We start from the raw sequence: 27657 nt of genomic DNA on the forward strand, positions 1-27657 counted from the left end.
TATAAACAACAAAATTGAAATACAATAAAATCTAACATGACAAGGATATTTTTACTATTAAAGATACAAAATAATAAAAGTTTTAAACTGATTGTGAGATGATTGTTACGCAGTTTTAAATGTCGATGGTGCATGTTTGTCGGTTATTTATTTTACTGTAAATTATATGATGCAAATTTTATAAAGATACAGCACTGTTTATGGAAAAATTGAGCAAATGTCTTTATCGAGCTTGCCTTTCAAAAGAGAATCGCCTCGCATCGATTAACCAAATAAATTGGTCGAACGGGGAAACTGCTTCAAAAATAGAGAAAATGCCTGGAAATTGCATGTATTAATCACGGATCGAGGAGCGACCAAAGATTAAAATTAAATTTGACTCCACGTAACGTAGCGGCTTTACCGCGATACGTTTTTGCGGAGAATCATTAAACAATAAATCGCATATTATCGACGATTAATACCGCGAACAATGTATTAATTCTCGTTTAAATAAGCGCTATTTTAGTCAGAATTCATTTCGCACAACGGCAAACTGCATTTTCCTTCCCACACCATTTTGAACTATTGCGCGTGTTCATATCAGTTCGCGGATGCAGCTGCAATAGAAGCAGCAGCAGCTTGCTGCCGCCGCCGGAGATAAAGCTCGACAAAACTAATTTCTCTCGGAAAAGAGCCGACTCCTTTTGTGCAGTTTAAAGTATACTACTCCTCTTTTTCGAGTGAAATTAAAATCCCCGCATATCTTGCAAGAGCGCGAGAGCGGCATTTAGATTCACCTATTTCCGACGCCGCGCATAAACCAGGATCAAAGAATGCATACACACCTTAGGCATGCATCCGCTGTAGCGTAATTCCAGTCCTGGCGACTCATAAAAAAGAGGCTGTGAGAGAAAGCAAACGAGGAGGAAAGAATAAGAGAAAAATATAATCTATTAGTATTATATAGAACATTCTGAGAGGAAAGTAATTACAATTGCAAAAGATTGTCTCGTTTTTAAATTAAAAGATTATAAAAATCCTCCTGATACCTTTTTAAGTTGGAATTCTTGAGATATAAAAAAATTTATAAATTTTGCGTCAAAAGTAAAATAAATATAACTTGGTGAGATCTTATATTTTCAGTGAGAATCTGTTTTTATTTTCTTTCTATTTAAAATTAGAGAAGGAGAGAGAAAAAATAAAAAAAGATAATCTTCTATTTTCTACGTTATATTATACTATATTATTTTATATTACATATTTGCCGTAATTTTTTATTATTAATTTTAACAATTTGAATAAAACTCGTGCCCTGAATTAATTTTAATTAACATAGTAAACACAAAGATGTGAGCATAAATTAAAAATTATATATAATACCGTGAGTGGAGATAAAACTACTTTAAAAAATTAGAGATAACTTGTGGATAAAACTGGAGAACATTTTACTTTATCTCTTTTAATCTCTCTTCAACGCCGTTTCTTTCTCGAGCGATCGTCGCCCGCGCGATTTTTATTAAGATTCGCGATTACTTTCCGGTGACAATCTTTTTCGGGTAAGCGCGAAAATTTCAATTTTCCCACGTACTCTTAAATCACTCTATTTTAAAAATCACAGACAAAGATCAGGTTGGCGAAAAAGAGACAGAGAGAGAGAGAGAGAGAGACGAGGCGGTTGCGTGGGTCGCACGCAAGCCGGATACAGCACGGAGCCTATTTTATAATGGCGTACGTCTTAAAGTCGATTTGTTGCATGCTCGTGAAGGTAGTCGCGCGAGATACGGCACGATTAAGGGTAAAAGTTTCCGTCGGGTTCACCGGGAAACGTGCGGGGAAGAATCTCGCGTGATCCAGACGAGTCGCGATGCACCCTCGAAGGTGAATACTCAGGAATTGTTGGCGACTAAAGAAGGCGCACGCACACGCTCTCTCTTCGTTCTCGACTTTATCTGCCGGTTTATTTATGAAGCGTAAACTCGCATTTCGCACTGCGTACGTCCCGACGAGGGAGAATCCGCTGTTGTATATATGGGGATAATTCTCACGGCGAATGTTCACCAAAGTTGCAAGCTCGAGGGTTGAGAATTGTTGCGTTGGAATCATATCCCCTGACTTAACACATGACATATGAGTATTTGTATGCTCGAATGTTATCATGTGGATAGAGCGATTTTTGTCAATTGATTAATTAATTTAGTTTAATGTTGAAATTTTGATATATTTGTGTGATAAATATAAATATTTGAGTGTGAAAGAATATGTATTATGTATGTTTCTTTTCGTTTTTATTATTTAACCATATTATTTCTCATATACATTTAGCAATGAAATTTCTAAAGTCATAAATTGCGACTTTTATGACGCAATAGTGTTATTTTATATTCTCGCATATATGAGATTTAACGCATAATATATAAAATATCAGCGAGCTTCTCGTTACATTGCGAGTGCAAACGATCGATGTAAATTGTGATCGCAATTACGCCGAGGAGATTTGCTTTTTACTCGGGAAAACATGGGAAAACCACCAATCAGCGAGCTGTTTTGTTTCGCTCGTAATCAATCGAATAAACAGATCTTGTTACTGTATTATTGTCAGCGGAATTTACATAGAAAAGGGATAACGACACGCACGCCGGCGCTTCGCATTAGCGGTGATTAATCAATTATGGACATTTAAAACCGGAATCATCAAAATGCTAATTTCCACGAGTTCGCGCACTATACCGCGAATTCATTTGCTTAAATCAGTTGTGCGGAAGTTCGACGTTGATATTTACGACGTGTAATTAGGCATCGAGTTCATCTATAATAATTGGATTACATATATTCTCTGTCGCAGTTGTGTCTCGTATGTTGGAAAAATTTATTTTAACTTAATTATTTTATATATCGTAATTAAAACAATATAATTAAGTCTACTGTAAATTTACATTTTTATTTTTAAGCTTTATATTATCGGGGAAAATATTTATTATTTAATTATCTTGAATACACGTAATTTTTTATTCGGCAAATTAAAACAATATATTATATATAAATCGCAGGAAAATAAAATCTACTTTTTTACATATTATATTAAATAATATATTATTCGATAGCCAGAAAATGATATTTGTAACATAATAGATTATATAATTACAATTTTAAATCTTTCCGAATTATATACGCGATGTGATTATAAAATACGTTACATGAAACTTTTTTCAAAAGAACTTGTTTTATTAAATTATTAAAAATATTAAAATTATTAAAAATATTAAAATTATTAAAAATATTAAAATTATTAAAAATATTAAAATTATTAAAAATATTAAAATTATTAAAAATATTATGTATTGTCTTCAATATTTATCAAGCACCGAATTGTCAATTGAATTTTCAATTATTGTTTTAATTTAAAAAAATACAAAATTGTCCTGAATTGTATATTTCTAATTATAATTTAATTTTCTTACATTTAAGATAATTATCTATGTCCTTATTAAATCGGGAAAATCGGAAGAATTTTATAAGATATATATAATATACAATTCGCTGCTTCATTCGCTGTTTTTCATGTCGCGCATTAAGCTTTTCCAGACTTTTATGGCAGTTTTCTTAGTATTTTCTTTAATTGCCGTTATATATATGAATCTACGTACATATCTACAATAATGACCGATTTGAATATCTTGAATGAGAAAAAGTCGTACTATTTCTTTTCTTATTAATTAAGATGAAAGTTAAGTAGGTCGACTGCAATTCCCAAAGTTTCCAAGTAGGTGGATGCCTTTTCTCTTCTCCGCTATTCAGCCCTTCTTCGATCTGGCCCGGACAGATACGAATCAGTAGGGAACAGTATCCATGGGATACTCTTCCTTATTCCTACGAGAGAGAGAGAGGGATGAAACCCTGTTGCCCGGTTGCCGAGGGCTGACCCGAGGCTCATTTGGCTCCTTCTGATTAAACTCGAGTCAGCACAATGTTTACGTTACCCGGCGTTCTTCTCTCCCCTCCCACTTCCGGCATTCTCCATTATTCGCAAGATTACTCATTTTCCGAGCAATTTAACTCCTCAAAACTCACGCAAATGTGCGCGCGCGCGCGCTCGCTTATCTCGCAAAATTCTGTTCTCGCGACATTCGCCGTAATGCTCGATTTAATATACAACGTAATGCTTTTGATAGCGTAGCGAGCTCGAACGGAGTACGAGAACTCGTGCGAATTTGTCTGCGTGATTTCGAGGCGAACGCCGCGACGACAAACGATGCTTATGACTGTCCCCGCTTTACCGTTTCCTCGCTTCCGGACTTTCTCTTTGTTCGCCCCCGGGATTACTTATTCCGCAAGGAATTCAATCTCCCAATGCGCGGATTCGTCTTGCGCGCGTTATGCGCCGTGCTACTCACATTTCCTCGCGAAATCAGGCGGAAGGCATTTTCCCGAGCAAGGAAATCGCAATTTTCGTCAGCGATGTCGAAATGGAGAATTGTCATATTTTTTATCTCGCGAGAGAGATGCGTTTTAGCGAAAGGGCCATAGGTTTTCCTGATAATGTGATAAATTTTAAATTATTTTAAATTGTTTAATTATAATCTTTTGTAAGTGTAACATTTCTTTATTATAATAATGAATTGAGAATTACCTTGAATAATAACTGAAGAACGAGTACCTTGTATTCGGAAAATTATTCTCATTCAAATTGCTTTTGTATATCAAGATTGTTAATGTTGTGAAAGACTATAGACACTATTTATGAGAACAGAGAATGCGATATTATAAAGATGAGGGATGTAAATTGTAATTTTTCTTTTTCTCTCTCCTCTCTTTCTTATATATTTTCTTCAAATAAGTTAAGTACCGCTTTTATAAAAGTAGCTTTCAGCTATGATTCTCATTTTGGATATTGCAGTCTCTTCTTTCATATAAAGATTAATAACTCAGGAGCCAAGATCGTGATTCAACGAAGTCATTCGTGATGAAGTTGATTTAATAAGCAGAGCAGGTATAAGGACCGAATTTATAGATAAAACTTCGCCGATGTAATTTCTGAACTCTGTGAACTCTATGTAATCTCGTTGATTAAAAGGGGAGGACCGTGTTTTCCATTAAGCGCAAATGTTTGCTGTTACTGTCCATAATTGGGCTACGATTGCAATAACTATGTTGCACATAATATAATTAGGATATAATAATAAGCTAATGCAACTATACATATATCTTTTCCTGATCCGTAAATTTGTTAACGTAATTAGTAAAATGTAAATATAATACAAGTACAAATTATTGTAAATAATAGAATTATTTATGATACAATTTCTTATATAAAAAAAATAATAATTGTTATCCGTAAAAATAGCAATATTTTCTCTCTTATATTATTTTAAAGCAACAGAACGTATTTAATTTTCTACCCAACATGCGATAGTAAAATTTATATAATAAACACACTACTGTGCACACACATTACATTTACACGTATAATAAACATTTGTATGTTGTATATATAAAAAAATGCAATTTTAATATTATTTATATCAGATAGAAATATCGGATTTTTTCGCATTTTCTTCTATTTTTTTATCAAGTCAGGAAATTGCAACGTATTGTTTACGTTTTTTTCTCCTTTACAACAATTTGCATTTCGAAATTTTGTTTTTCGAAGGATTTAGATAAATCAATAAACGATTTCCGCACGAGATTTTCATTTGAAAGAGAACTATTCGCGAATATGACAGATGAAATGTCAGAATTTAGCGAGAAGTGAGCACAAGAATGACATAATTGGAGACCGCGATTGTCGAGAAGACCCATAAAACCATTCTTCCATTTCGACCATTGCGTTGTCATTATTTTTTTTTCAAACAAAAGCGATTTGATTGAAGCATTACCTAATTTCAAATGATGTCATATTTTCTGAAAACGATGTCGCCAATTTAACAGTGGAAGAGAGAAAAACACAAAGAATATTTTTATTAAGAATTCAGTATTCTATTTCAGAATATTTCAGAAATATTTCAATTTCTCGATTTTAATTAAAGCATCAAATAACTGAACGTGAAATTTCCTGCCTTTTCCTCTTTATTATAATGAATTTGATTTCGCATACAATAATTATATTAATCATTGAGATTAATTATAACATTTGATCTTTCTCATATCGGCAACGAAGTTCATGAAAAAGTAAACGATATCAAATGTTTACGCGAAAACGAATATCGAATTACTAGTTATCGAGGAAAAAATTATTCAAAAAATATTTATTAAAAATTTATTATTTACGCAGGATATATATATATATATATATATATATATATATATATATATAAAATTTAATTTTAGCCCCGCGCTTTCTGAATTTTATTCCGTTTCCTATCGATGTGCAGGCAGTTATTGGAAAGAATCCGGTGATTTATTACGCCATTTCTGCTTGAATGTTCCAAGAGCCGAGTTCGAAGGAGAGAATGCGCAGCTGAGGAATTCTTTAGTAAAAGAGGGCTGTTTATTGAGAATGTTTTTGGGAACAGACATCATCGAGTTTGTCTTTCTCGTATAAATTAAGTCTTTATAAAATTCAGAGCTCTCTTTAGTGGTAAGCGTATTATTAAGAGAATTTTTCTTACGTTTTTGATTGTATGAATAGTTTAATTTAAGAGCTGTTTTCATTATCTTAGAAAATCATTTGCACACGGATTGAGATTAGAAATGTTTATTTTTCTAATAAATTAATATCTTTTATGTTAAATTGCAGCAAAAAACGAATTAATAATTTAGAAGATTAAAGATTTAAAAAATTGAGAAAGTATGAAATAAGTGATCTCTTTTAAATTCTAAATAAATCGGTTTTACTAATGTAAATAATAGAAAGAAGCGATAGAAAATTCTAAATTTAATATCAATGAGAAAAAGAATTTTAAAATATTTTTCCGCTAACTGCCGTATTAGATCGACAACTTCATTGTCAAAGAAGCCATGCCGGAAGTCGTACGCTTCAACTTTACCGCCACACGACTTCCGCATTACGTTAAGAATTGCATTTGCTGCCTGGTTCCTCTACACCGATTCCCCAGCGGAAATCGGGTCAGATAAAATACGGAAACCGTCGAAAATTTCATAACATTTCATGCGTTTCGCATCCGTATTCCACAAAAATGCTCTTTGCTATTTTTCTCAGTTTTTCCTGCGGTACTATTTTGAAATGTTCCTGTAACTTGTGACATACTTAGAAAATTCTGATGTATTTGATGATATATATTATATATGTGAATGGGTAAATGCTTTCTCTTTGTATTTCAATGTTAGAATTGAACAATTAAATGTAAAATTATACTAAAAATTCGAATTGTTGTTTCCTTATTCTCTGAAATTATTTTTCAAAATCTGATTTAGATATTTATTTTTCAATCTGAATCTATTTAGATATTCAATCATGTCGTCCTGTCACATAATCTTAAAGTGCGTGTGTTATTTAATTATGAAAAGTATTATCTATTTTCTATCAATCATTATAGCGTTATGGGCTGAAAAATACGACAGGACAACGATAAATATTATTCATGGATATGATATGAAAATTGATTTGCTCGAATAATACGATCCATTTAGAATAAAACGAAAATCATACGAAATGGCGATAGGATGCAAAAGGGGAAGCAAGAGCTGCGAAAACAGTAAAGCGACCCTCGGATTCGATGGTCCGAGAACATCCGCGTGACAATGAGAAATGTCTTCGGCTACTGCGCGTGTAACATACCGGAGGACATCTGCTATTCACGAGCTCGTACTTTACGCGTGTAATGATACCCATGGGAAAACATACATAATGTCCGATACGTAAATCTTCAATATGAAAATTTATGTATAATTAATAGAATAATTAAAATTTCCTTATCTCAACATGAATTTTTAATTGTAGTAAAATGCTGCATATATATTATTCCAATAAATTTTAATTAAAATTAGATAGCATTTAATTAATTTCTTATTCCTTTTTAAATCAGTTTAATTTTAATATATACATGGAAATCAATTCTAATATTCTCTTTATGAGTATAATATTTAAAAATTACTTTTCAATTGATATTTACTTTACGTTGACGTTAAAAATAAAATCGATATAGGAAAAACATAATTTATATAAATAACAGATTTTATCCAGTAGAATATAGACTTTTAAATTTGCGCAAATTTTTATACATTTTTATACCGACAGGAATTTGATATACCACGATGATAAAATGAGATAACTTCACATTCTATTATTTGTACAACTAATATTATTAAAAATGATATAGAAACTGATAACTGATAGCTGCAAAGTTTTATTCACTGAGCGTGTTTCTCTAATTTTGCGCGTACACGAGAGAATTATATTGTTGAACCTTGAATAGAAATTTCCACAAATAAAAAATCGTTCCATTGTTTCGCGAATCGTGCTAGTCTTATATTCTGCTTATCATTTAATCGCCGTTAACTTGTACGCGATGGCGATCACATGCGGAATAACCAAGCTGGAAACGCGCAGAGGCGAATTATCGGTACAAATAAGCGGATGTAAATACCGTGACGGCTTAAATCGCGCATGGCCGCGCATGAATTCGCGTTTTACGGAGTCGGGGCGCGCCACGGAATGCACCAGAATCGCCATATTATTATAATCTATCGCCCATTCGGTTCTTCGATACGCGCCTTCAGATCTATCTGTCTCAATTTATAGCGGGGTTATCGCCAGACTATGTGTGCGTAAAAGAGAGAGAAATGGAGTGAGAGAAAGAGCACAAGTCGCAGAACGAGATCGATTATCATGTCGCCCTGGCTTCGAATGAGTGTCGACGGATAAATTGAATTTTAATTCCGCCTATTGCACTGCGATATGTTTATTTAATATTGTTGGATTTTCACTTCGAAATTTTCTGCTAGGCAGAAATCGATGGGGATTAAACAGATATTGTTAAAAGAGCATTTACGAATTTATCATTTGTCGTGATTGCATCGCGAGGACGATAAAACGAGGGAAGGAGGATTAAAAAAATTACGGTTATTTTTTAATAATACGCTCTTTCGCTTATTTCAATGATTTTTTGCGAGATGGAGCGAAATGGTCGAAGCTCAGGCGAAACAACGGCGAAATTGCGATCCGTATACATTAATTCAATCGATTCTTTATATAGATCGACGGCCCTTCATCGATATACACTGGAGTTCCCGTCGAATGCACCGGAATCACTGTATTATGGTAATCGATTGCCCATTCGCTTTCGCGATACGCGTCTTTACGTTCTTTCCGGGCCATACAAGCGTATTATGATGGAACGTCGCCGTAATGTTCACAAAAATTTCTATGGATCGTAACGCGTGGCAAACATGCATTCAACCATGGAGGCCCCATTGCACCGTATATAGTCATTTCTTTCTCGCGATAACGTAAAATGCCGCATGTACCATACGAGTTAACATCGTCGAATAGTAGAAGAATTAGTGTCGGTTTTATCACACACCTTCATGTACGAGTATTTAATCATCTCTTAATATTATATTAGGGCAAAAATTTTATTGAAATATGCCGAAAAAAAATATAATAACAAATATAATAATATAATATAATATAATATAATAAAAAATATAAAAAATATAATAAAAAATATACAGAAGTAATTAATAATTACTAACATCTTCGAAATTGAATATATTATTCGATGCTTGACACATTTCATAACTGCGTTATTAGAAAAGGTACAAAGTAAAAAGAAGCTGTATCAAAATACTAGGTTTTCTAACCGACCTGATTTCCTACGGGTTCATTTTTGCCGTTGCTGTAACTTCGACAGGAATCTCCTCGAACGAGGAGTTCCTCGACCGAGAAACTCGTACGTTCATCATTTATTCTTGGGCTTCTGGGATCACGTATGCAATAAAAGTCGTGCGACAGAGGAATAAAGCTCGTTTCATTCCTACTTGCACAAAGAACAAGTCCTTGGAGTTAACGGAACTCGGGGAATTTTGACGGGCGCAACAGAAGTGGTAAAGCGCCCATCGAGTCGCATCGCGAGGAAGGGCTCCTTTCGGAACGAGCAGTTTATCCCGTGTTCTCGCTGCGTGTTACGACAATTTCAACGTACGTGATAATGACGAGTATTGCGCCATTCGCAGCCGAAGAATATATCTGACTCGTCAAGTTTTGCGCGCGTCTGCGACTACTGAGTTAAGGAACCCCGCCCGAGGACTCACACTCTCTAACGAGGATGTTTGTAGGATAATACAACTTGGAATTGTCGTACTCGACGCGGAAAGTCGCGAATTTCTTTGGATTGTCGAAAGATTCCCGAGTGGAATTAACGTTGCAGATTTCGATATCTCGCAAACTCAACTTCTCAAGTTTTCCTTGACTTGATGCTGAGGAGTATATGAAGCAGAATATTTTTGGATATATGACAGCAAAAGTGCGTATGAATGAGAAACTAGATTGTGCGAACGTGCTTGATATTCGTTTGAAAAATGCACCCTTAATTATATAATATTAAACAGAACGTAATCATTAAAAATAATATTTTTAACAATCTCTTCTAACCTTCCCTCACTCAGAAAAACAATTTTTTTTAGCATTCACATTGCAAATTAGTTTTATAAATATTGTCGGTTAAAAATATTGTCATTAAAAATATTTGTACACTGTTTAAACGAACTTGACTGAGGAGAAAAGTAACGATGAGAAAAAACTAAAATAGAATTATAGAACTATTCGTGTTCCAGACTCCAATTATCGGAATCTGAACGAAAAATCGAAAATAATTTCTCGCTTTAATAGTTGAGCGATTCCCATTCGCGCACAAAGGCGATCAGAAAAGTGAGACCTGAGCAAAACAGGACAAAGCGGTGTATGAAAAGCCATATAGTATTAATCGGAACGATCAAACGGTTCGCCTGCCAAATAATTGCGTTTCTGTATTGGAATGAAATGTTCAGCGATGACAATGCGAGAGTTCTTCGATTTTTTTTTTTTCGATTTACGTATTCTTGCGATGCAGCGGCTTGACAATGAAAAGTAATGGCCATCAAGAAACTTAACGTTAGCCAAGAGCAACGCCGGAACAACGTAGAACGAGAAGTACAACGATTGTGTGTTCGATTGTTAGATTCCCCTTCTCCCTCCTTCCTTCTCTCTTCTTTCCCTCTTTCTTGAAAACACTCTTATTTCCTCTCGCGCAAACGTCCGCTATTTTTCCACTTTTCTCCGCCGGCCATTTCTACTCTTCTCTCACACTTCTCGCGAACCGGGAGCTCGAACTTCTCGTATCGAGCGTTTTCGCCTCGCTGATTTTACCGGATTCAGAATTCCGATCGCCTTCTACCGCGAGGACTTCGGGAGCGCTTACGAAATCGACGGCGCCGAAGTAAAACCCTTCGGTAAGATTCGTCTCCTTCGGATCTTAGGACGCCCTAGGTCCTACGCGTCAGGATCTTTTTTCGTACGCGGCCGCACGGTTGGGGATTTGCAGGGAGTCAAATTATCTGAATATAATTTGGCCGTTCGAATCAGATGAGTGGGAGATGCTTTCACGGATCGCGATCGGGAATCGACGTATATCCCGGCGAGGTTCTTTTAACCGATTCCAGATTTCAATCAGAAAATCTGAAACGTAAAGAGATTTTGGCCCAAGATACGATCTTCTTACGCACGATGACGTCGCAATCGACCCATCTATCAGTTGATAGGAATCAAAAATGTTCGTGCCAATAAATAGGAAGATATTGATTTTCTCTAAAGATTTGACTAGAATCTCTCCTGTAACTATATGAAAATATAAATCAAAAATCATCAGGCAAAATTATAAAAATAATTAATATTATATATAATATTATAAAATATATTTGCATAACTTGCAAAAAGATATTTTTGTTTTAATTAACTTTTTAACTACGGGTATATATTTATTTCGTCGTCTATTGATGCTAGCCGTAATTAAAGGATTAATAAATGATATTGATCATTATAGTTTAAAAAAATATTATAATATATTAATATAATTTTATATTATATTATAATAGTTATCATAATATTATATATAATATATTAATTATAATATATATTAATGTAATATAAAATGTGATGTGATAATATCTTTTTAATATGTGAATTTTTAAAAATAAAAATTATAGAGATATATATGTTACTAAATTTTATATAAGTTTTTAATTTAATAAAAAAGATGTAATAGTAACAAAATTAAAAATTTTTATCAATCTAAATCTGATTCTCGTTTATCTTTCAACATTTTCTAAAAAAAAAAAAAAAAACTAATTTATCTGCTATGTCGATTTCTAATCTGGATTTTATAATGGTTATAGCTTAAATTAGAAAACACTCTCTTTAATTGATGAATATTGATGAAAAGGTTTTCTATTTAGTTTAATATTTTTAATAGGAAAGACCAGTTTTTTGCCAATTTCTTTTTGGAAAATACCGGTTTTTACCATTGGCATGGATTTTTTGAAAAAAGCTGAATTTTTCCAATTCTAGTTTACCTTTCATTTAAACTTATAAAGGAAAGATCACGGTGAATATCCTGTACGCATGCATGTTAAGGGGCTCTACCTTTCGCGCATCTTCATGATGTAGCTGAATATATGAATTTATTTCGCTCGCACACATACGCGAGCATATATACATATATGTTCTATGTATGCGATGAAAGTGCAAGCTGCCTGAAATAGAATTAATAACGCTTGTTTTCGGCAAAGTCATTATTATACGTGATTATATGGAGCATCGAAATGTGAGCTTTACAAAGAAATTATTGCCAACTATTTCTTTCATATAATATATAAAAATATAATAAAAAAAATGAAACTGATACATGTTACGACTTAAGTACCACAAAACAAATCGAATAATATAACATTAAATGTGTAAAAATATTGTCAAACATTGTAATATTTCTGAAGTTTATAAATAATTATCTCTTCTATAGAATTATTATATTACATAAAATTAAAACAAAAAAAATGTCAAAAAATCAAATGTCAAAAAATCAAATGTCAAAAAAAATGTCTTTAGTAAGTGTGACATATATTTTATGTAATATATTTTAATGTTTCCTTCGATGTTCAAAAATGTGAACGTCGCATGTTTTCTTTATTTACGTGATGTTTATAATTTCCTATCACATTCGTTCCAGATAACATCCAGATTGTGGATATGTTTTCGCATTTGCGTCCGCGTTCGTATATTTCGAGTGCATCGAGCTGGCATGAGTGTGCCCGACTGCATTTTCGGTGTCGTCTTGATCAGAGATATCAAACTCGCATATATCGAACAGGCAATCATTTCCGGTTACTGAATTGACCGCAGCGATGGCGCTTGGATGTGACAGCGTGATGTTGTGTATGGGCTTTATTGAAAGGGCAGCTAGAGAGATAAACAGATAGACAGCTAGGTAATTTGTTTAACTCGGGGAAATCTATTTTAATATTATAGAGTGCATATGAAAATAATAACATGAAAAAATATTTTTAATTGCATTTTGAGAGTTCATTCTATTAAACAAAGAAACACTGTAAAATAATTAAAATTGTACTCATACACATGATAATTATCAATTAAACTTATCGTAATATTATACTGTAATTATAATATTTAATTACAATATGCCGTCATGTGTGATGCCATTTACGATTGCAACACGTGGTAATTTTATTTGCACCAGGAAAAAAAAACATCATTATCATATCTTTTGATTCACGTCTCACGCAGTCAAAATCATATAAATACGATCTGTTGCATCAGAACAAAGTTACTCGCTTTCTGTTACGAATATAGCAGTTAGGTTTTTGCGAAAGAGAAAGAGAGAGATATATATATATTGTTTCGACTTAATGGCAAATAGCAGAAAACATCAGCGGGCGTGCATTCGATTCGCGCGTATAAAGATGCTTTTTATCGTCCTCGGCAAACTGTCGTATGCGCGATTCGTGATTAGACTCGCGAAAACTGCAACTGTTCCCCTCGACGAGTTGCATTTAATAATCGGTCAATCGATACGGTAATTAGTTTTTGCTGTACTTTTACTGTTGCGCATGTTTAACGAGCTTATTTTATATACATCGTTACATCTAGTCAAGGTTCTCTTTCGGGTTTTCATGCCTATCGCTTCTTCTTGTAATCGCACATATAGTCGGCGTTTCCTACTAAGTTTTGGGAAACGCTAATTACGAGTGACGGACTTGCTCGTTAGCGTCCGCCCGAAGTTTGCTGCACGTTTCGAGCGATTCGGAAACCAGAGTGATTATAACACAAATTAGCTCGTCAGAGAGATAAGAAAGTTTTTCGTCACGCTTGCGATGCACGCCATCTGGAAAGTGGGTCAGGATGAAATATTTCATTTGCTTCGCTCGAGATTTTCAGAATATCCAGCAAGAAAATGATAAATTTGTGTTTTCTAAACAAATTTTTGATTTATTCGTTTGTAAAAAATTATTGTAAAAAGAAAGAGAAAGAATTTTAATAGGCAAATGACCAATCTTGATTTTTTTCATCACCAACGAGATATACATACTATACGTTTCATACACTGAGAGAAAAAGCTTGTAAAGCTGACAAAATATTTTCAATTAATTATTTTTTTAATTGGCATAATTGTTTAAGTTAAATAGACGTTGGATTTAATATTTAAATATTTCAATTAAAAAAAAAATAATTAGTAGAAAATATTTAGTCATGTTTACAATTTTTTCTCAATGTAGGAAAAAAACAAATTTGTGAAAAAGTGAAAACCGTTATTTGGGTTATGCGGGCATACAATGTAGTGTTTTTCCAATGCGTTTGTTAAATTTTATGACTACAAATTGAAACAATGAAGATATTCACAACGACAAATGCATCTGGATTAGTGCTTTTGCCTATCGATTATTATTCATACAGTTGTATTTATTCGAACATTTCAAAGGTGGAATCCATTTTGAGAGCTTTAGTATTCTCTGTGTGCTTAATGTGCTCGTTTATGATAATCCTATGCGATTACGATGGATACATCACGCTGTTGCTGAAAGATATATAAACCGTTTTGAAACGACGGTGAATTCGCGTGTCTATCGAAACGCCAGCCGTTTTGGCATATTGACGAAAATCCGCTTATATTCTGTAACATTTTCATTGAAATACTTATTATTTTTGAACTTTATTAATATGGACATAAAATGGAATCGTTTCACGCACTTACAGCGTTAAGATTTATGCATCAAATTATTTTATATCATCAACAAGTTTTTTAATTAAAACAATATTTAAAACTAGCTTTTGACTTTCAAACCTTTGATATAATACTTTGAGAAGATTATAAAGTCATTTTTGTTTTAACAGTATTTATTATATTTTAATATTAGTAAAATAAATAATTTAAAATTATTAATTATTGGAAAAGGAAATTATGTGAAAAATGAAGCGCGTATTTATTGTGAGATATTTATTATTTTTTTAGCTGAATATAAGTTTTAAATCTAGCAGACGATCTTAATTACTGTCAACTAATTGCCAGAGGCGAAGAAGTTATCGTGTTTCTTATCTCTTTCATTCACTATAATTCAATTCTATCAACGATCCTATTTGTATCAAATCTGAATCTGATAGATTTAATTAATTAATTATGATACATAACTCAGAAATGGAATTATGAACTACGTCAACTTGACATCTACAAGTGTTTGCTTTTATAATGACAGAAGAAGCAATAATAAATAATTATGAAGATGTTAATAATATAATAAGTGGAAAATAATAAATAATATAAATAATATAAAGTCGAAAATAATTTCGTGTAAGTATTTTTCCGCATATTCTTGGTATAAAATGCACTAGGAGTAAATTTAAATAATATTATTCGCTATATTATAGTGGAGATCTAAGAAACATATGTAATGATTAGATGTTCAGAGAAGAAAGTGATTTAATATTTTAAAATTTTTATAAAGGTTTTTAATATATAAAAATAAAAAGAAAAGGATTGAAAAAAATACACACATAAATAAAACTTTTGTAATTTATATATTATACAAATTATTTATATATCATACTAATAATACAAATAATTTATATCTAAAGTAATATATATTTTATATTCGATATAAATAATTTTTTAAACATATGTTAATTACATGAATAACTGTAAATGCACTCAGTATTTATGTAATAGTACAATTAAACTAAAACAGTATATTTATTTATAATTAGGTAATAATATAAATTTTCTTTATTATTATAATTTTTATACTTTTTATAATTATATTATAATTTTTATAATATTACATTACTTTTAATACTATTATAATTTTCATAATTTTCATATTAAATTTTAAAAAAATGTATATAGATATATTTATATAAATGCGAGGAAATAAGCGTATCAATTCAGCTATACATGTACAAATGTTAGACATTCGCTATTCAAATGGCTATTCCAGACTTGTCCGAGAGCCGGACGAAAATGCGCGTTTCCCTCTTTCCCAAACTGCCTCCTGGTCATCCTGTTACCCCTGTAACGCGCTCACCCCCGTATCTCGATTGAGGCTCACGAGCTTGCACGAAGATTATCGAGCTTGCGCGAAGCACGGGTGTCGGCGCAAGGGGAGTGAGTTTGGACGCGGGGGTGAATAGCGCCCCGACCGGGCGAAAGAGAAATAGCGGCGAGGGGGAGGGGGATGGGTCGGCGGACGCTTGTCCGTGCGCGAAAGTTCGCTGGCAGCATCCAGTGACATCGCGGAGCTCGACGCGCGCGCATCGCTCATCGCGCGGGAGGATCGAATCCGCGGATCTCTGTCGCGAATTTTGTCGAGTAGCCGATCAAAAAAAAAAAGCGTCTATTACGTATTAAAAATCTCGTCCGAGTGCGAAACGATCGCGCGAGTTTCCGTTTCGTCGTCACTTCGAGTGACGATCTTGATCTTGGTTCCTTGATTCCTCCTCCTGGTACAGTGTTTGTTCGCCAAGTGATATACGCGGTGCTCCCGATCGATGACAGAGAAGCAACGATAAGGAGTACGATCGTGCGTGATTATCGGCTTCCAATTAACAAGAGTAGTAGTGCGTGACGATGCGGCAGACGCTCGAGGGCGATGCGAGGAGATGATTCCCAGGATCGAGTGAATAGTGTTGGCGGGAGGATCGCGGATCGTTGTGACCGCCGATGACAGCTCGTGACACCACGTGTTTGCGACGTCATTTCCAAGACGACGACTACGGGGGTGACGTTGGCGCCGGGACGATCTGTCGCGGCGATGCCGTGATGCGTGTAATAACGCGTGTGCAAGCTGCAACTGGCAGTGCGTTTTGATCGAGTGTTAAGGGATTGACGGCTCAGGTAACGATCCTAATATCCGCTTATCTTTGTGATGCGAATCTCTCTCGAATAATCGCTGCAAGTGCCGAGTGTTTGTGTGTGTTCGACTCTTCGAAAAATTGGAGATTATTCGGAGGTGTGGCTCTTGCAAGTTAAATCGTGTTTTTGTGTCAAATTTATAATTTTGTTTATATATATATATGTGATTTTTCCTTGTATTTTTTTCTCGAGTCATTTTAGTTTTTTAAATGGATCATTCTGGGAGAGATATGCTTCATAATGTATAATTACATCCGTTAATTAAATTGCTTGCTTTGTAAGCTTTTAAAAATGTATATTTCATACATTTTAAAATTGAATAACTTGTGTATTTTAAAAAAAAACTGTTTTTGAAAATTAATTTTGAAAACAAAAATAATAACGTTGCCCTTTGTAACTAAGCAAAATTTAAATATAATGTACTATTATATTTTTTTTACTTAAACCTTTTTAGGATTAACTTGTTTCGCATATATATACTCTATATTTCGTTCTACTCTGCTAATTTAAGAATTGATAAAACTTTGATAGATCTCTTCCTGAATTCTCCAAATAATTATTACTAAACAATGATCTCACATGCTTTGTCATATTATCATTGTATCCATGCAAAAGTTCATAGCGGTTTAGGTTAGCGGTTTAGCCAAGGGGCGGTTGCCAGCACGTTGCTTAAGTTAGTAAGTGACGCCGATGGTAAACCTACACATCCTGTTGATATTCGATACAAGATTTAATCGATCGTATTGACATACTTCTCAAAATATGAAATAACTCATTCAGCAATAACATTGAGATATCATTACAATCTCTGATAGTTGTTGATAGTTCATTACAATCTCTGAAGTTGTTGATTTTTATTGGCATATTCTTTGTTTGTTCTCCAATTTGCAAAAATGTCAAAAATAATTCAACACAAGTCAATATCTCACACACATACACACACAGCAGGTTTATTCATCATTGAATAAAGTTCTGACGTATGAAAAATTTACGGAAAAATAAATGTGGCCCGGAAAAAAAAACGCTGAACTTTACTCGTAAATATATTGAACATTGTCCCGATTGTGTAATATTACGAAAGTTAAATAATAGCTACCACAGAAAATCAAATACATAACATACTGCCAATGCCAATAAGCCCTCGTCGAAATTATATTGACAGAGAATACGTCAATGGCGTGCCGCAAAAGCATTTTCCGTTTCGAATCCGATAAAATATTAACAACCGAAAAGGTGAATACGCAACATTTCGGTGTTATTCATCTCCTCTCGCCTTTGAGTGATTGCTGCAAAACGCGATGACTGGTTTTCGATAAATGTATGCAAATAAAACAATATATCACAATTGTTCACAATTGCGAAAGAATTGCACTCAAATAAAATGAATAGTTTTTCGACTTGTTAATTTTTTGATTGATCGTTTTCGATTGACGTTGTATATCCAATATAGATACTCTAGAGTGAAAATTCAATTTCACTTCTGAAATATATTGATATTTTTTATTTGTCAAAATTTTTCGTAAATTGTAAATTAACTTAAAACGTCGAGCAATTTCTAGGATTTTTTTCCCCTGTTTTTTACATATTGTGAGTTTTTGTTGTTATTACAAGGAGTTGACAAAATAATTTGAACACCTGAAAAATAAATACTATTTGTTTATTAATAAAATATTGGACTACCATTTACCTTTAATACCACTTCTCCGTGGAATAGAATCATACAATTTTTAAATAATTTTCAGTTGAATATTGTCCCATTTTTCTATCAAATAGTGCCATTTTTAAGATGGTAACACACCCACACAGTTTAATCTTAATTTAAACAGTATCAAAATGAACTTTAATTTCTTCTCTGACCAGCACAATTATTCGATTTAAATATCATTGAATCACTATGTGCAGTTCTGGAAAAGTTTATTCTCTTCTCCAACATCTCTAAAAGCAATTAACAGATATTTTGATGAAAAAATGGGACAATATTCCACTGGGGATTATTCAGAAATTGTATGGTTCTATTCCTTTTTCCTTTCCCTTTCTATTTCTTTATTTAAGAAGAATTGAAGCTGTATTAAAAGCAAATGATGATCCAACATTTTATTAATAAACAAATATAGTGTATTTTTCGGATGTTCACATTATTTTCTCTATCATCTGTATACATAGTAGATGCATGACATGTAAAATTTGTTCAATTTTAATCTCAAACTCGTTATACGTAAATCATAGGAGATCATGGATAAAAATATAAATAATTTTGATTTTACATCAACAATCAGTTTTTTAATCGTCAATAGGATATTTATATTTGATTCTTCCTTTTATATATTTAACGGAAATTTTCTTTTCAATCACAATTACTGTAATTCATGAAAGTGAATTCCAATGTTTTCTTCAGTTAATTAATTCACATCATTAGCATTGCCGATGTGACATTTTGCAATAATGAACATTGACCATTTTCAGCAGGTGATATTGTAAAGTCTTTTCTTTCATTTAATTCTTTTTATTCGCGATGTTTGAAGAACAGAGACAACAGCGAAACGTTGAGATGCAACTTCTCATTGTCGGACAAGCAATGTTGAAAGAGAAGAAAAAGAGAGAGAGATAGAGAGAGCCCTTTCTACTCGTAAACTTGTAAAACATTACCGGCAAAAGTACAAGCTAACTGTCTATTCGAAACTTTCGTGGTACAATGCGCAGTGCGATGCAACGAAAAAAAAAAAAAAAAAAAATAGAAAGAGAGGGGGGGGGAGAGGGTGCGCTTTCATCGGCGAGCCGCGCACTTAAGGCAAATTAAGCGGCCCGTGCGCCATAAACTAGAATCCCTCGCGGAGACACATTTGGGAGCCAAACGGGAAACAACGTACTCTTCGTAAGAGGAGTTGGCACATTTATTCGAGGAAGAAGTTGCGCGAGCGATTGACCTAAAATTCCAAGAGCGTGTTTCGTTTGCGAGCGAGCTTTCGACAAATTCGTTGCTTCAGTTTCGTGAACGGGTTCGCCCGTCGTCTATTCGTGTTTCGCGAAAACTTGTTAGATCTCTATTCCCGCGCTACTTCGAGACGTCGAAAACGTCGTGCTTGTTGTTGCAATGTCCTCTGTCTGCAAAAGTTTCCGCTCCTAGATAGCTTCAAATACGGAAAAATGTATGAATGAATATTGTGTTTTCTAATACATATTTTTCGTTAATCAAATTTAAATATGATAAATAAGTATTTATAATCTAAATATGATGCACACGTTAGAGAGAGAATAATTTATAGATAAATTAAAATGGATAAGAGTAATACTAATGCTATTAACGTGTAACGTGGCAATATTAACACGTGATAAATTATGTTTCCTTCATATTATTTACGTTATTTCTCTCGTAATGGTTTTAAATGTTATAAATGTTTAATCTCTAGATTTACATCTATAAACAGCATTAAACTGTTTGCTTTTTGTTGCTTCGTCAAACTAGCACGTCTCGTTCCTAGCTGTAGGAAATTACGAGAGAAATAATAAATAATTCCTCAAATAATTAATAAATAATAAAATCAATTTACCGAAATGGAAAGGACGAGGATTGCTCTTATTCTGTCTTGTAGAAATCATCGTTGCCTTAAATATATTAATTTGCTATCCAATATTGTCCGTCGATTGCGTCTGCTTCCTGTCATCAAACGCATTCATCTTTGATGTCAGGCTAGTCTCGCAAAATTCTCCACCGGTCTTCACAGTCGCTCTTTCGAGCCCGAGCTCGGTTAATGGCTGTTTAAGAGCTCCGTGAAAAGCCCAGAAGCGACTCCGGAGCTCCTCGATATCTCGTCTATCGGAACTTCCTAAGGTAGTCATTCTCCCAGTTCACTCCAGGCCCCATTATTCTTCGCGCTAATTCGACGTCATGATATTAGCCGGGAACTTTCGATCCCTTTTCGAGTCAACTCGAGCTTCTGTGAGTGGCACGTAGGATTTTATAGGTTTTACATGTGAGAAAATAATAGTATCTTCCTCGATGGGAATTTAACGATAAGTCGAGGCAATATCATTTTATTCGCAGATGGGAAATAATTGTGATGACGCTATTCTGCTTTATATCTTATTGTCGAAGCTATCGAGGCTACTTCGCATTTTTCTAAATCTATTTTAAAGCTAATATAATTTAGAGAGAGAAAAGACGAATATTAATTTAATATTATAAAATAATATTAGAGATATTCTAAATTTTTTTAATTCTCTCTATTTCAATATTAATTATATAAATTAATATAATATAATGTGTATAATGATGATAGATAACTTGATAAAATTCTTAAGGAAGAAAGAAAGAGAAAGATTATACAGAACTGAAATAATATATTATCCCGAGTTTCTTTTCTAACAAGTTCTCTAACGAGAGTTTTAGAGTTCTCTAAGAGTTTTTTCTCTAAGTAAAAAGAATTTGTTCGGTTTTCTTCGACAGTCTTAGGTGCTGCAAAAATATCGTCTTATCACAAGAATCACGATTTTCGGTAAAACGGCCATTGTCTTGCGACGTGCACCCTTTTTCTCCGAACGAATCCCTTGTCACGTAGTGGTTGTAGCATGATGGTTCGGCATGATGTGGAACATGTCGATGGGACAACTCTTCTTTCCGTAGCCGGCCGTACCAACACAGGTTGTAACTACTTTTCGACATTCGCTTCGAGTGCGCGTTTCGATAGAGACGAAGAGAGAGAATGGCCGGTCGGTAAGAACAAAGAACGTTTATATATATACACGCGTACGTGATGTCGACGAAAGAGGTTTGCGTGCTTGTTTCCATTCACGCCAATATCCGATCGCTAAAACTCAAATAATCGTCGTTTTCTTATCTAATTGGAACATTACGAGATTTCGTTTCAACGAAAAATCCCATCTCAATTTATTAATATCTTGTATTTTGTTAAAAGCTTATTTTATTGATGTCATTAGATATAAAAGAGTTCAATGAAAGCTTTTTAATACGAGATAAAAGAGACAATTGTATGTAGCTTGTAAAGAGAGGAAGAATTAATTTATGATTTTTAATAAATTTTTCATTTTTGCATGAATATCTTATATTTTTAATCTTTGAAAGGGATAATATTATTATTTTTAATTCTTATAATGTTACTGTTTGTTAAATTTCTATGTATGTATATTTGATCAAGATATGAACGATTAAACAATCCAATAATATCTTGTGAATCGTAAAAACTCTCGATATTTTTCATACTTTGCATGTATATATGTATTTTTTAATCAATTTTAAAGAGCGATAAAACAGCTAAAATAAATTTATTTTAGCAAATTTAAAGTTTATGTTCTTTCACGTTTTTTTCAGAGTATCTGTTTAATAATTGAATTAAGTGACTATAAAAAAAAATGATTTGAAATGATAAGAAGAAAACAACAAAATATTAACAAAACAGAATCTTATCATTAATAAAATATTTTGTATTATTGAATAATTAATTATTTTGTATTATATTTACATTATGTGTATTTAAAAAAATAAGATATTCAAAAAGTTCTAACTATATATTTTATAATAAAAGATCGTTGATTAAAAAATGATGCGGAAATGCGAAGGATATGGTTTTTGAAAAAAGAAGTAAAATTATTCTCATATAATAAGAGAGAGAGAGAGAGAGAGAAAAGGTACAATTATTCTCATATAATAAATTCTCTATTAATATCTGCAATAAGTTTTTATATTACACACACGCGCGCGCATTTATTTTTATTTAATTAAATTCTCTGTAAGGAGAAAAGTTTTTTGCATATTGCTCATTTTTCCTATTTCTGTGATCCTGTTACTAAACCATATACTTTAAATTACATAATCTAAAATATTCTTATATATTTTTAATTATTAATATCTCATATTTAGAAGCATATATTAAAAGATTGTATTAAATTATTGAAGAGAAAAAAAGATATAATAATGGATATATTACATATATCTTTTCGTATATACACCTGAATGTGTATATGTGTGTGTATTCATATGTATAATTCATTTTCCAATATTCTAACATTTATAAAAAAAAGAGATAAAATTCATTCGCCGCGTGTTGCTTTCGCTGACAAGCGTGCGACAGTCCAGGTCCATTTATAATGTCATGCTGTTCAGTTGCGTCACGCGATTCTTGTGTGTGCGGGCGCCCGTGTTCCCAGACTGACTGAGATTATCAATTATCCTTTGTTGAGTCGTGCAACTTGTGTAACTCGTGTAGTCACATTGCGTGACTGCTCGCCTTCGCCCATAAACGTGAGTGAATCAGCTGCGCGTATGTACTATTATGCGTGTAAATCACGATTTATCTTACCTGCACGCGCTCAATTTTTAATTTTATATAATAACCTTGCGATATAATTCGAGCGACGCGTGGCAAAGATGTGGATCTTTATCTTTTTGTCATTTTTTTTCAATGATGCCAATGATCTCGATATAGGTACGTACGTTATTTCACATCAAATGTAAAATATAGGAGATAAATATAAGGAGATAAAGATCTAATAATGAATAAATAATAATGATGAATAAAAATCGTGTACAATTTGACAAATCGAATATTAAGATGTTGATAATATATAATTTTATTATTAATTAAGTTTGCAATAATATAAAAAACCATTTTATAAAAGCCGTTAAGTAAAAATTTCATATTTTGATTGTTTTAAATATCGTGTTCGTAAGTCTATGACACGTTGTGTGTTTTTACTATGCATGAAATATCGCAAGATATACTTAAATATATATGTTAGAAATAACATTTTTAATAAAACATTTTTAGTAAATTAAAATATCATGTGAATAAAACCAGTACGATTGATATAACAAGCAACTACAAATAAAATAAAATTTATTAGAAATGCTTGTAAATAAAAACTTGATGAAAGCTTTCAGAAATAAGAGAAATGCTCTTACGGTCTTAAAAAAGAGTTTTTTATACATTTAATTAATTAAAAGTTATATTTGAAAAATGTATAAAATGTATAAAAAATTATAAAAATATGTTATAGTTATTAATGCAATAATATTATTTTGATTATTATTGTAATATATAATTATTAAATGTAAACAACCATTATGTAGATGTAAAAAATAATATTATTGGCTTATTATTCTATTAATATCAAGTTATTTTTCTGAGAAATCATTCTGAGAAATAATATTACAGAGAAAAGTGATCATGAAAAGAATTGTTTTCAAGAGTCTACGTAACATCGATACCTTTTACCAGTCGTTCGTTGCGCAATTGTAGAAACCATCGGGACGAAGCAAACACGCCCTTCGAGTCATCGATTCATACATTTACTTTGGACGGCAATGCTCGCTGTCGCATTTTCCGCCTCCTCGACCGGAAGCAGAGTTCATTTTGCTTGAGGCGTTAAAAATACGAGAGATAAAGCATCGAGAGTCGGTTTGAGATGAAAGGAATTTCAATTATTACCCGAGGCTTTATCTCGAAAAGCGAGATAAACTTTCATATTAAAAATATCACATCGAAATTTCGCGAGTTATAGATGCGAAAGTTAATCGAGCAAATAATGCAAAAGCCAACGTGGTGTTTCGATAACCAACGTAATTATCGATAGAAATAATAGTGTCTCTGGTAATATTGGAAAAGCTATGCATTTTATTGGATATGATTATCGAACATATAATGTGTTTTTGGAATAATAAGTTTTATTCCACTGCGCTTCATCGATAATCAAAAATATCCTCTTTAGAAATTGGAAATATATTTTATGTACAATCGTTGCATACGATCCGGGACAATTATTACGGCTGTCATTAACGTAATTACGTTAAAATCCTACTTATAAATAACCGAAAGCATTTATTTGTTATTTCTCATCAATCATGAACATCGTTATTTATGGCATTGCTTACTACATGATTTCCCATATTATCCTTCTCCATAGTATTCTTCTCGCAAAGTCATCGCGCTCGCAAAATTTGCCGGAAAGACGAAGTGACGTAGCTCGCTAAAACATCGATCTCGCGTACCGCCCTCGAGGGGTGCAGTGTGCTGGTCGCTTTACAGTTCACCAGGAATGACCGGAAGCGCTAGAAGCGCGATCCACTCTTTGAACGATGAGGGAGCAAAAAGTGAGAAAGAGCGGATAAGGATCGAGGATACCGAATCGTCGACGGGAAAGAATTCTCGATTAAATCTGGCGACCGGCGGCCCTTCGACGAAACCGACCGTATAAAATTCAATCTCGTTTTTTTATTTCTTTTTTTTATTTTTTCTCGCCTCTTCATCTCTATCCAGTCAATTTTCAATTATTCGATTTTCTCGCGGAAGCTCCTTTAAATCGTTTCATTAATAACATTGCTTGCGATTTTGTTTTCGCGGATTTGTAAAGCAATAGCTTCGAGATTTGCAAGCTAAGTTATATCTACATTCAAATATCGTTTTATTAATTTTTTATTGTTATATTATTAATAAAGATAATAAAATTATTAAATGCAGTTCAACAAAGAATGTATCTTTAAAATTAAAGGCCTCGTAACATTCTGTATATCCTATAGCTTATATAATTTATATAGGAGAATATAAAAGGATTTAGGATAATAAAATCTTCATGCATATTTCGTTACATTGCAATTGTTACATATCACGTAGATGATACGTGTGTACTGGCACCGATTTTTTTGCGACTTTGTTTACTCACGTTGGACTATGCGACTCGCGATTTTTTTTAGCAATAGTATTATCGTTTACCTCTTTCGAGTTCTGTTCGGTGTTTATCTTTTTTTTATTTTAGCAAGTCGTAATACATTATAAAATATTTAATGTCATCGACGAAAAAGATACTTAATTGAGCTACAATAAAAATTATATAATTACGGTATTGAATAATTTCAAAATAAAAATCGTATGATTTTTCAAAACCAAATACATGATTGTGCGAATGCAAACGAGCGTCTATTTTGCGTCTAAGATTGAAATATTATAGAGAAAATTTAAAAAAATATATTATTCATATTATATACATATATTATATTGTTAGTATTCATATTTATTATGGCATTATGTTGCGCGTTTTTTTCATGCATGCTCGCTTGAATTTTGATTACGCGATTAGATTTTTTTTCCGTATTTATATCGCCATTTATATTCCCTTCATAAATCGTTATATTATATCTCTTTCTAAAATTCAATAAACATGTCGTGAATTTCTTCCTGCGACAATTTCATAAATTTTTATTTTATGAAATAAATCTTCTTCATCTGTCGAGTAAAATTTGCTACACATATACTATACATATACAAGTGAAAATATATTTGATTTCTCTCGTTGTACATCTAGCATACAAATATATTGTGCATTTGTCACTTTGGAAATTTATTTAACTGATTGTTATTTTATGAAATGTATTAATCTTTTAATACGAGGAAGCGTTTACACCAGATGAAAACGGCAACGTTTGATTTATTACTTTACGTCTGTCCATGTAAATCAATTATCCTGTATCCTGAATTTATTACCTTACAAATTTACACGCGGCAAATTTTTATTTCGTGAAATAAAATTTTCCCATACATAACAATCGCCTAATTTCGATTATGGTAATGTTTGATCTATCTCAACGCACAAAATTATTCATGAATAGTGATAGCTGTGGAATAATGATGACGTAATCATTGGAATATCGAAACGTTGCCTCGGTCCGCAAGACCTCACGCGAATAAGCTCGCATTGTCGCCGTACAAAGGATACTATTCACCTGTCACGTTTCGTAGATTTCCCACGAGTTTCACGGACGTATAAAGCATCGAAAGACCCGAAACATTTTTCTTTCCGCGCACCATCATTACTTTCGTATTCGTGATTTTCTGCTCAGCGATGCATGGAGAATCTATCATCAAGAAAAATGCATCGTAAGGTGCGGACAAATCTCCGTTATAATCGGTCGATATTTCGCGATCGATCGCGTACACGTTTGTCAGCCTTGCCTTTTTTCGCGAATCCCATGGAGATCCTATTATTGCTCCGCCCTTTTGCAACGATGTGTCTTTTTGACGATCGCGATATCGAATAAAGACTAAAACGTGCGGAATACTTCTTCTCGTCGAAACGATTCTTGGAGAGCAACGAGGAGAAGTTTGGCAATTTCCAAAAATTCCGAAAAACTCTGATACGCAAATGTTGGGGGATAGTTTGACTCGAGCACGTGAATATTTTTTTGTTGCGAGTAAACTAACTTTTTCGATTTTTTAAAGTTATATCATACCTTCAAAAACGTGCATCGGACAAAACAATTAAATTTGTGAATAAATATTTTGTTGACGTAAAACTTCGATACCATGCAATAGTATATCTA

General features: G+C 32.9%; 1 protein-coding gene across 3 annotated transcripts in view; it reads left to right on the top strand.

Moving 5' to 3' along the window:
• Positions 1–27657, top strand: part of LOC105257340 (nephrin) — a 243633-nt gene that overhangs the window by 16253 nt on the left and 199723 nt on the right. The window contains exon 1 of one of the 3 annotated variants that reach the window (XM_011267898.2): positions 16717–17312. The exons of the other annotated variants lie outside the window; for them this stretch is intronic. The gene's annotated coding sequence lies outside the window, so the exon portion shown is untranslated. Of the gene's footprint in view, positions 1–16716; positions 17313–27657 lie in introns of those variants that run through there. 3 annotated transcript variants of the gene reach the window in all.

The sequence above is a fragment of the Camponotus floridanus genome, unplaced genomic scaffold (assembly GCF_003227725.1).
Source record: "Camponotus floridanus strain SB8 unplaced genomic scaffold, Cflo_v7.5 scaffold3, whole genome shotgun sequence".
NCBI lineage: Eukaryota > Metazoa > Arthropoda > Insecta > Hymenoptera > Formicidae > Camponotus > Camponotus floridanus.